Raw genomic sequence first — 10,537 nt, 5'->3', positions numbered from 1 at the left:
AAATGTTTGTCAACCATCTCACTTATAGTCAGTAGTTTTAACAAGGAGGTCCAGGTGGTATGTTTCGGCTCGGCCCTAGATGATTTTTGGACCTGCAACCTTTCCAATGGATTGGAACTTGAAAACATCGCATATTTTTTGGATATAATGTGTTTTTTTAATGTCTTGATTTAGCGCACGAGTAGCTCAGGATCCCAGAATCAGGATTTAATGTTTTTTTTTTAATCTAGTTACGAGTTGCATTTAACATGACACTGCCCCAGAGGCGTAATCGAGGAGAAGAGAAAAAAGTGGCAATTGTTCACCCTCTTCATAAAATATTTAAATTAGATATTTCAAACTCTGTAACAGCATCGTTTGACAAAGTTTTACTACTATTTCAGGCTGAAAGTAGGCTACTCTTAAAATGCCCAATTTTAAGGTATATTTGTCAAAATGTTCTGGGAAGGGTCCCCAGACTCCCCTGTTGATCGTCTACTTTTGGTGATTCGTTATTAAGTGAAGGAAGCTTTCTGTCAAATTGTTGGTTTGCATTTTTTAAGTTTTTTGTAAACGGCCCTTTTTATAGAAATTGAAAATAGAATATTTATGAAATACATTTTAGAAATTATCTAATCTGAAGTAATTTCAATAGAAAATTCAAACAATCAATTTACCTGGCACAAACTGTTACCTAAATTTCTCGTTGTTTACTATTTTCTCTCTGAAACACTACGCAGAAAACTCCCGCGCAAAGTTACAGACGACAATTTGTGTTGGTTGTGAACAAAGTTGCCAAACTTGCAGTTTTTCTGCAAGATTAAATTCGCATTTTTTGAAGCTTGTGCGCATTTTTTTCAAAAGTTACAGCTTGGTTATATTTTTTGTTCTATTTTTGATAAAATATGAAATTATTTTGTATTATTTTCCAAGTGGTTTAGTTTTTTCAACATTACTCAACTGTTTGTCGTTTCAATTACCTTGTCGTTACGTTTTAAAATGAAACTTATTTGACAACTCTGCACAAAAACTCCCGCGCAAATCAGCGGGCGACAGTCATTTTGGTTTTACAAGTTGAAGAAGCATGAAAGAAATGGTTGGTTTCAGCTTTCAATTCAGGCATCATTCTGCTTAGTCTCTTCAGAGAAATGTTTTAAAGTTTGTTTCTGTCCTTCTCTTCTAAGTGTGGAACAAAAAGCATCAGCTGGGATTAGGTTTGAGCAAGAAATGACTGATCGGGAGATTTTCTTGATCAAGTTGTGAAGTTGCTTTGAAGATTTATCGAAAGAGAAATCAAAGTTTATTTCAATTTGCAAGCTTTGGTTAATTTCATGTTTTAACAAAAGTTTTGTTTCTAAATGCAAAGCTAGCTTAAGACTGCCCAGGTTATTTTTCAAATTAGAACTTTGACTCAAACCTGAAAGTTTTGTTCAAGGCTGTGGCTACCATTCCCATGCAGAGATGCCAGATAGGCACTTCTGCTTGAAAACTTCAAAGACATTGATAACAAAACCTATTAATTTAGAAAATTGTGAAGTCTTGGACAGAATGAACAAGTTTAACCTTTGCTCTAACCCCAATACTATTTTCAACTCTGACAACACTTGCCAAGAAAGAATGCTTTTTGATCGTAACCATGGCAAATAGCTACTTTGTTGTTCAAAATAATTGTTTTTAGTTTGCTTGCGAGGTAAATAAATTGACGTTTTTGTAAGTAAACAACTTGTATTCAATGTTTTATTATTTTATGGTTAGAACCAAACTGTGGTTTTAGATTACAACCTGTTTAGCCATGCTAATAATGATTGATATTATTTCTGCATTATTAGATCACTATGGTCGACTCGCCATAATCGCCATCAGCAAAATCCTGAGGGAAAGCAACGACGGGGATGTGTCCATGGCCGCAGGACGTAATTTTGATGGAGGGAGAATGTTGATGGTTGCCTCCACCACTCGGAATGACATCCATGCGGTGAAGTCATTCCTCAAAACAATGCCAGGGCGGATTGGAATGCTTGATCTGTTCGATTGCAAATTGTCCGGATGCAAAATGACTTCAAACCAATTCCGTCCAGTGAATGAGGCGATCAAATCGATGCCTGGATCGGTGAGTCATGTTTAACTTTTATAACCAAGGTTTAATTACATTGATCTATGGTTGCATCAACATAAGTTGTTACGTTGATTCAACGATAATTGTTGCACCATAATTATTTGTGTTTAGATTGTTGAGATGAATCTCCAAGACAACCGCTTATCTGTCAATGATGTCATTGAGGTAATAGGCAAAGTTGAGGAGAAAGTTGTGTTGGGGAATTGCTTCGATGATGGTGATGGGAGGGCGAGAGTTGCGAACGCGATGGAACGATCCATGTTGAAGGAAGCACTTGATCGGTCGGAAAATAAGGTGAGAATTGAAAATCAATGTTATTTACCATAACAGGGGGGGGGGGGAATAACATGGGGGGGGAAGAACAAGCACCTTCTCGTGGTCCCTCCCGTCAGTACCATATCTTTGAGAAAAGATATGCGAAACGAAGCTTGTCACACTCGAGCAAACCAGGCCCAGGTTCAGCCCAGGGTGGATAGGGAAACGCCCTTGTCAGGGCGCGGCAGCTCCTCTGTCGAAAAGTACCGACGACCCACCGTACTGCAGCTGAACACCGAGGGCATCACGGCCAGCAAGCTCAGCATCATCGAGTATCTGGCCACAAAACATCAGGCCCTCGTTATTCTCCTCCAGGAGACCCACTGCACATCTGTGGATAAGTTGGTATTACCCAACTTCACACTCGCAGGCGCAACCATCAGCAGGAAACACGGCCTCGCCACGTTTGTCCATGAGCAACTGAGCTGGACGCCAATAGACCAGTCCAGTGCCCAGTCGGAGATAGAGTGGTTATGCATAGACATATCAGGCTATCACATCATCAATGTCTATAAGCCACCACCCTCACGCTTAACACCAACAGCCATCCCAGTGTTCCCCCAACCCAGCCTCTATGCTGGCGATTTTAATTGCCACCACGTTGATTGGGGCTACAACACCACCAACACCGACGGAGAAAGCCTGGCCTCATGGTCAGCCAATAACAACCTCACCCTACTGCACGATCCCAAGGGTGCAGCGAGCTTCTTCTCCGGACGCTGGAACACTGGTACAAACCCCGATCTGGCTTTCGCAAGTGATGACCCCGATAATTGCCAACCGGACAGACGTGTGCTAGAGAAGTTCTCCAGGTCCCAACATCGACCCTCGATTATCACGGCTCCAACGCTCATAATGCCTGTCCCGAGCAAGCCTGTTAATCGATGGAACTTCAGAATGGCTAACTGGGAGTACTATAGCCTCCTCACCAATGAAGCCACACAGTATCTCCCATCCCCTCACACCAACAACGTGGAAGAAGCCTACCAGGACTTTTGTGATGCAATAACATCAGCGGCAAAACAATCCATCCCCCGCGGCCGACGAAAGACCTACATACCGTGCTGGGATAAGGAGTGCGAAAGCCTCTACTCCGACTTCCTCCACGCCCCTCAGGGCAATGACACCAACAGCTCAGCCACAGCTCTGCTGGCAAGGCTGGACTTAAAGAGGAAGGAGCGCTGGACAGAAGCCGTTGAATCAATCGACTTCACGCACTCCAGCCGCATAGCATGGAGTACACTGAACAACCTAACTGGCAGATCACGTGCCTCTCGTCAACAATGTCCCGTTTCAGCAAACTCCATCGCCTCACAACTTATGGAGAACGGGAAATACAAATCGAGAGACCGTGAATCTGATAGATCCGTCTTGCAAGAAATGACGGACCTCTGGAGGGTAACAACCCCAGACGGGGACAACATCTCGGGTGAGTTCACCCCGGAAGAATTTTCCGCCGCCCTCCAGCACATAAAGCCAGGTAAAGCCCCGGGCCCTGACCACCTATGCCCGGAGTTGATACTCCATGCTGCTGCCTCCTTAAAGTCCTGGTTAAAAGACTTCCTTTCCTGCTGTTTGCGCCACCTGAGAATTCCCAGAATCTGGAGAAGAGCCCTTGTGGTTGCAGTCCCTAAGCCGAAGAAGCCCCCAGGGGACCCGAAGAGTTACCGTCCAATCTCACTGCTCTGCATCCCCTTCAAGATCCTCGAGAGACTCATCTACGCCCGTGTCGAACCAATAATAGATCCGCAGCTCCCCCGTGAACAAGCTGGTTTCCGACACGGACGATCAACCGTAGATCAGGTCACACTTATGACCCAAGACATTGAGGACAGCTTCTCGGCTAAGAAGAAGGCTGGCGCCGTGTTTGTTGATCTCACGGCTGCCTATGACACCGTATGGCATAGCGGCCTTACCTGCAAGTTACTCCGTCTGCTCCCTGACAGACACATGGTCCATATGATGATGGAACTTGTGCAAAACCGCAGTTTTACCCTCACAACCGGTAGCGGTCGTCGAAGCAGACTACGCCGACTTAAAAACGGCGTCCCACAGGGCTCAGTCTTGGCTCCTCTCCTGTTCAACATATACACCTACGACTTGCCCCCCACCACCTCCAGGAAGTATGCTTACGCAGACGACCTGGCACTCCTGCACTCAGCAGGAAACTGGCAGTCAGTGGAGAGGAACCTCAGCCAAGACATGCAAACACTATCAGCATACCTCCAGAAATGGAAGCTACAGCTCAGCAAGCCAAAGACAGTGTCGGCGGCCTTCCACCTTAACAACCGGGAGGCACAGCGTGAGATAAACATCAAGATTGATGGGGAACGCCTGCCCTACTGTGCCGAACCTACATACCTCGGCATAACCCTGGACAGGTCACTCACGTACTGCCGGCACTTGAAGTCACTGCGCAAAAAACTATCTACACGCGTCGCACTTTTGAGGCGATTGGCGGGTTCCGGCTGGGGAGCTGGTGCTAAAACTCTTCGTACAGCTACCCTAGCCCTTGTTCATTCCACCGCTGAGTACTGCGCGCCGGTCTGGTGTCGTAGTTCTCACACCCACCAGATTGATACCGCCATTAACGACGCACTGCGTACTGTGACTGGATGCCTGCGTCCCACTCCAACGGACTGCCTACCCATCCTAGCAGGCATCCAACCCGCTGAGCTACGCCGTAAAGGAGCCACGATTTCTCTCGCTCGCCGCGCTTTGGACCCCGACCATCTCCTCCATGCAACACTCAAGAGACCACCACCTATAAAGCAGCGCTTGAAATCAAGACGCCCCTTTGTGCCTGCCGCACAACAACTCCTTAAGAACGCAGAAGAACTTAGTTTAAGTGCGGCACACTGGACGAACCACATGTGGAACACGGAGTGGCAAAATCACACCTCCACGCTCCGTGACTTCATACCCGACGCCGATCCCTGTCCACCAGGGATGTCCCTCGCAAGGCTTGCGTGGGTCAGGCTTAACCGCCTGCGAACTGGCGTCGGCCGCTTTCGTTCGGACATGCACAAATGGGGCCTGGCTCCTTCATCAGAATGCGAGTGTGGTGCCACGGAACAGACCGCAGACCATGTCATCCATCACTGCCTAACCCACCGGCCTCCACACGGTGCGCATGGTCTGAGAATCCTGGACGACGAGACTGCCGAGTGGCTGAAGATTTCCTGCCCTCCAATCTAGCCTGGAAAGATCGCTCATACGCCATCATCATCATCATCACCATAACATGTACAGTACATTACGTTGTATCAACGTTATCAAACATAACATCTAGAGTGCATTACGTTGTATCAATGTTATCTAACATAACATGTAGAGTAGATTACGTTGTATCAACGTTATCTAACATACCATGGAGAGTACATTATGTTGTATCAACGTTATCTAACATAACACCCAGAACACATGATGTTGTATCAACGTTAGCTAACATAACATCTAGAGTACATTACATTGTATCAACGTTATCTAACATAACACCTAAAACACATGATGTTGTATCAACGTTGTCTAACATAACATCTAGAGTGTATTACATTGTATCAACGTTATCTAACATAACATGTAGAGTACATTACGTTGTATCAACGTTATCTATCATAACATCTAGAGTACATTACATTGTGTCAACGTTATCTAACATAACATGTAGAGTAGATTACGTTGTATCAACGTTATCTAACATACCATGGAAAGTACATTATGTTGTATCAATGTTATCTAACATAACATGTAGAGTACATTATGTTGTATCAATGTTATCTAACATAACACCTAGAACACATGATGTTGTATCAACGTTATCTAACATAACATCTAGATTACATTACGTTGTATCAACGTTATCTAACATAACATGTAGAGTACATTACGTTGTATCAATATTATCTAACATAACATGTAGAGTACATTACATTGTGTCAACGTTATCTAACATAACATGTAGAGTACATTACGTTGTATCAACGTTATCCAACAAAACATCTAGAGTACATTACATTGTATCAACGTTATCTAACAATATCTAGAGTACATTACGTTGTATCAATGGTATCCAAAATAACGTGTAGAATACATTACGTTGTATCAACGTTATCTAACGTAGCATGTAGAGAACATTACGTTGTATCAACGTTATCAAACATAACATCTAGAGTACATTACGTTGTATCAATGTTATCCAAAATAACGTGTAGAATACATTACGTTGTATCAACGTTATCTAACGTAGCATGTAGAGTACATTACGTTGTATCAAGGTTATCTAACATAACATCTAGAGTAAATTACGTTGTATCAATGTTGTGGAAACTTCTTTAATTTAATTATTCGCTTTGTCTTTTATAGAAGTTGAAGATCGTGGTTGACTATGATGACGTCATCACCCAAAAGGATCGACGTGATTGAATATTTTGTTGTTTATTTATTTGATATTGTGTTGTTTTACGTTAAATTAATGTTATCCGTTCGTTGTTTATTAAATGACGACGACGAAGTATCAGCGATAAACAACATTGTATCAACGTAAAGTTCAATGTTGCTGATAATTTCAACGTTGCGATAATGATAAGTTGTTGTCAGTAAGTTGTCAGGTTCGAGGGTCACTTCCCTTCAACGACATCTAGTGTTGCAAATACATAAAACTATTTTTTTAAATAATTTGTTTTTAAAAAAAATACAGTCTTGCCAGATTAGCCTTTTGTTTTCAAATTTTTATATAGAATTCAAATCAGAGATCTGGAAATAGCTGTCGAGATGAGCCTTCATTGCAGGTGACGTCAAATCAGTTTATTTTTTAACACTGTCGATAAAATAATAATTAATTGTAAGGTCGCTTCCACAAAAAATTATCATTTTCTTTAATTAGAGACATGCAAGGAATTTTTAAGATTGAAATAAAACGGTTATTTTTTAAATGTAGGCTTATCTTCTGAATCAACGGAGTTCCGTAAAATTTTCCGCTTTGGCTGCACGATTGATAATTTTTAAAACTATTTTGTGCTTTATTTGTGTATTATACAGTGATTCTCAAACTGTGCGTCGCAACGCACTGGTGTGGAGTTTGAATTTTCAAAGGTTCGGTTTCCTAACCAAAATAAATCACATAAATGTGTTAAATCAATTGGTTATGTTCAACTTATTTCTTTTGAGACAACAGATTGTTGATCAATGCGTAACTTATAAATGCAAACACAGTTTTGCCATGACTGGGATTATAACGAATTAATATAGAATAGCCTACAAATGAAAAATAAAAAATACTTTGTAACGGTCGCAAAATTATATTCATTTTTGTTAAAATTTATAAAAAAAACTTTAAGTCAGCATATAGATTTGCCTACTGATTTTTGATCCTGTGTGCCAACAAACCAACATATAGCTCATAACTTTGTCAATGTCATCAATCGTCATAAGTGCGTCGCGAGTTCAGCAGATTCTTTTAATTGTGTTGCTTCGAAACTTATGCAACATTTGATTCCATTAAGAGACACGATATACCAAAATTTCAGATAAACATAGTTTTTGGGGTCCGCTTTGAAGGCACCAAAAGAGGTCTGCCAAAACAAATAGGTTGAGAACCACTGCTTTAAATCTATTGTCGAGCTCCAATGAAATGGCACAAAACAGGCAGTTTTTAGTTATAAATGGTTCAACTAAATCGACTGGTGCTTGCAAAGTGAGTGTTGTGGTGCTTGAGGCTGGTACGTGAAAGGAAGATGCAAGCGAACGATAACACTATGTAACACAAAATTTGTCCATGGGTTAAAACTATTATTTTCTGATTTAGTATGGCCTATATCAATAAAAATGAGCATTCATAAAGTTCAAACTTTGGTTTTGACTTTATGAGATCAATTTATTAGAATATTTTCGTCTAATTTTGCTGTGTTAATGCTTTTGCTCCCCCTATATCTTTTTGAATCATTAGAATGGAGTTAAATCTAGTTTTAATTGTTGTTGTTTGCTGTCTCATAATAAAATAATAAAGGAAAATGTTGTTTTCAGAATCTATTTCTATAAAATTACATAAAGAAGAACACATGTAGGCTATGCAGGGCGATTTTACTACATAAACATGAGACAGAAGCCTTAATGCCTGGTGCTATAGGCCTTTACTCAAAATTGTTACAGAGCAAACCTGCGCTGTCACTGAAAGCACTCAAAACTTATAACTTAATCAAAAAGAAACATTTTTTCAAAATTAGCGACGATATGTCAGTTCAATTTCACGTAAAAGGTTCCATATAATAGTCCCCCATCATATTTTCATTGTACTGTCCTTGATAGCGTTCCTCAAAAGACCTGACACGTTCATGAAGTCTTTCACCTTGTTCTTCTGAGTAGTCCTCCATGTTATCCTTAAATTCATCGAGATGAGCATGAATTACGTGTAGTTTCAGCGACATCCAGAATCTCATCTTGCAATACGCATCCACAAGTTCATCGACAAGTTCCCTGTAGTTCTCTGCCTTGTGATTGCCCAGGAACTCGTTAACTACAGAAACGAAAGAAGTCGAAGCTCTCCGTTGAACCTCAGACAGCATCTCTGGAAAATCGATGCAATTTATCAGTCGCTTCACTTCAGGTCCCACAAATACTCCAGCTTTGATTTTTGCTTCTGGTAATTTTGGAAACAGCTCTTTAATGCGTCACCCTCTGTGTCGAGTTGTTTAACAAACTGCTTGATTAAACCTAGTTTTATGTGTAGAGATGGCATCAGTATTTTCGCTGCATGTACCAGTGGTTGTTGTTTTACATTATAAGTTCCAAGTTTATAGCTGGTTCTTAGAGGCCAATTCCTCTTCTTGTCGTAAAAAGCTGTATTTCTGCTGTCCCAGAGACAAAGATACCATGGAGATTTTATATAGCCAGTAACCACTCTGAAGGCCCATCAAGAAAGCCACCACCTTGAAATCACCAATGACCTCCCAATTGTAGTGGTCATACTTTAATGCACTCATCAGGATTTTGACGTTCTGATACTCTTCTTTCATATAAACTGAGTGAGCCAGAGAAATGGAGGGATACTTATTTGTGTTGTGCAGCAAAACAGCTTTGAGGCTTCTAGATGAGCTGTCGATGAAAAGCTTCCACTCAAGGATTGCAAGAAATGCCCATAGCCTGAAAGAGTCCTTGTATATCATGGGCAAATCATCTTTGAACGTGTAGAACACTGAGAAGCCGCGATGTCGCTTTCTTTGTGAAGTAATTCGAACACTGTCATCCAGTAAGTCCCATTGCTTTACTCTGGAAATGAGTAGCTCAGCATTCGACTTGGTCAATGACAGTTCCCTGACAAGATCGTTCATGTCTTCTTGGTTGGGGTAGTAAGGGCACCTTTCACTGGCAACTCGGCGTTGAAGATAAGCAACAGATGATTCATACGTTTCTGAGTGCAATGAATTGCTCATCTTTCAACCTGGGTAATTGTGGGACAGGCATGCTAGTTGCGTTATGAGGTACATATGCATTAGGTCACGAAATGTCAGGGTACTGGGATGGGAAGGGCATTTTTTCCTTTCGTCGTTGGTTTGGGTCCACCATACAGAAGTAACAGTTGTGAGATGGTTTGTGGGCTCATGCCAGACACGGGAGAAAGCAAAACGCATTTCCCTTTCTCTTCTCTACACCAACCGTTTTGGAGTACGGTACAGCGGTAGTATTTACATAAATAAGTGGTGCCCAACGTTTATCTTGATCACCGACTGGCATTCTAAACTATGCATGATAGATATTTTTGCACGGCTGTAACTCTCTAAACCAGTGTTTCCCAACTTTTGCCAAGCCTCTTGGAAAACAATATACATCATATAATGAACAACATATATTTTTAGCGCAATTTTGGTGCCACGTTACCCCATAAAGTATTGTATATGTCCCCCCGGAGGTAATTTCCCATAAGTTGGAAACCACTGCTCTGGACAGTGCTTTTTTTGCAAAGAGCTCACCACACGTCAAAAGGAAACTGCTGAGTACTTGCAACCACGGCAAGCCATTGCACACTACCAACAATTGCGATTTAGCAGACAATCAATGTAATCTACATGCTTATTGTTATGAGAAATAGGAAAAATTTCAAACTAGTCTTAGGAACACAAACCCAAAGTT

General features: G+C 41.5%; 1 long non-coding RNA gene and 1 pseudogene across 1 annotated transcript; one reads left to right on the top strand and one right to left on the bottom strand.

Annotated features, from left to right (window-relative positions):
• The first annotated feature begins 2,061 nt into the window (after positions 1-2,061).
• Positions 2,062-6,882, top strand: LOC145781839 (uncharacterized). The gene is made up of 3 exons (XR_014290789.1): positions 2,062-2,089; positions 2,207-2,389; positions 6,776-6,882. It is a non-coding gene; the product is annotated as an uncharacterized LOC145781839 (long non-coding RNA).
• A 1,748-nt stretch (positions 6,883-8,630) lies between these two features.
• Positions 8,631-9,840, bottom strand: LOC145782372 (uncharacterized; annotated as a pseudogene).
• Positions 9,841-10,537: the final 697 nt, after the last annotated feature.

The sequence above is a fragment of the Aplidium turbinatum genome, chromosome 13 (assembly GCF_918807975.1).
Source record: "Aplidium turbinatum chromosome 13, kaAplTurb1.1, whole genome shotgun sequence".
Taxonomy (NCBI): domain Eukaryota; kingdom Metazoa; phylum Chordata; class Ascidiacea; order Aplousobranchia; family Polyclinidae; genus Aplidium; species Aplidium turbinatum.
Note: the sequence above shows the minus strand (reverse complement) of the source record. Positions and strands in the feature narration are given on the sequence as shown.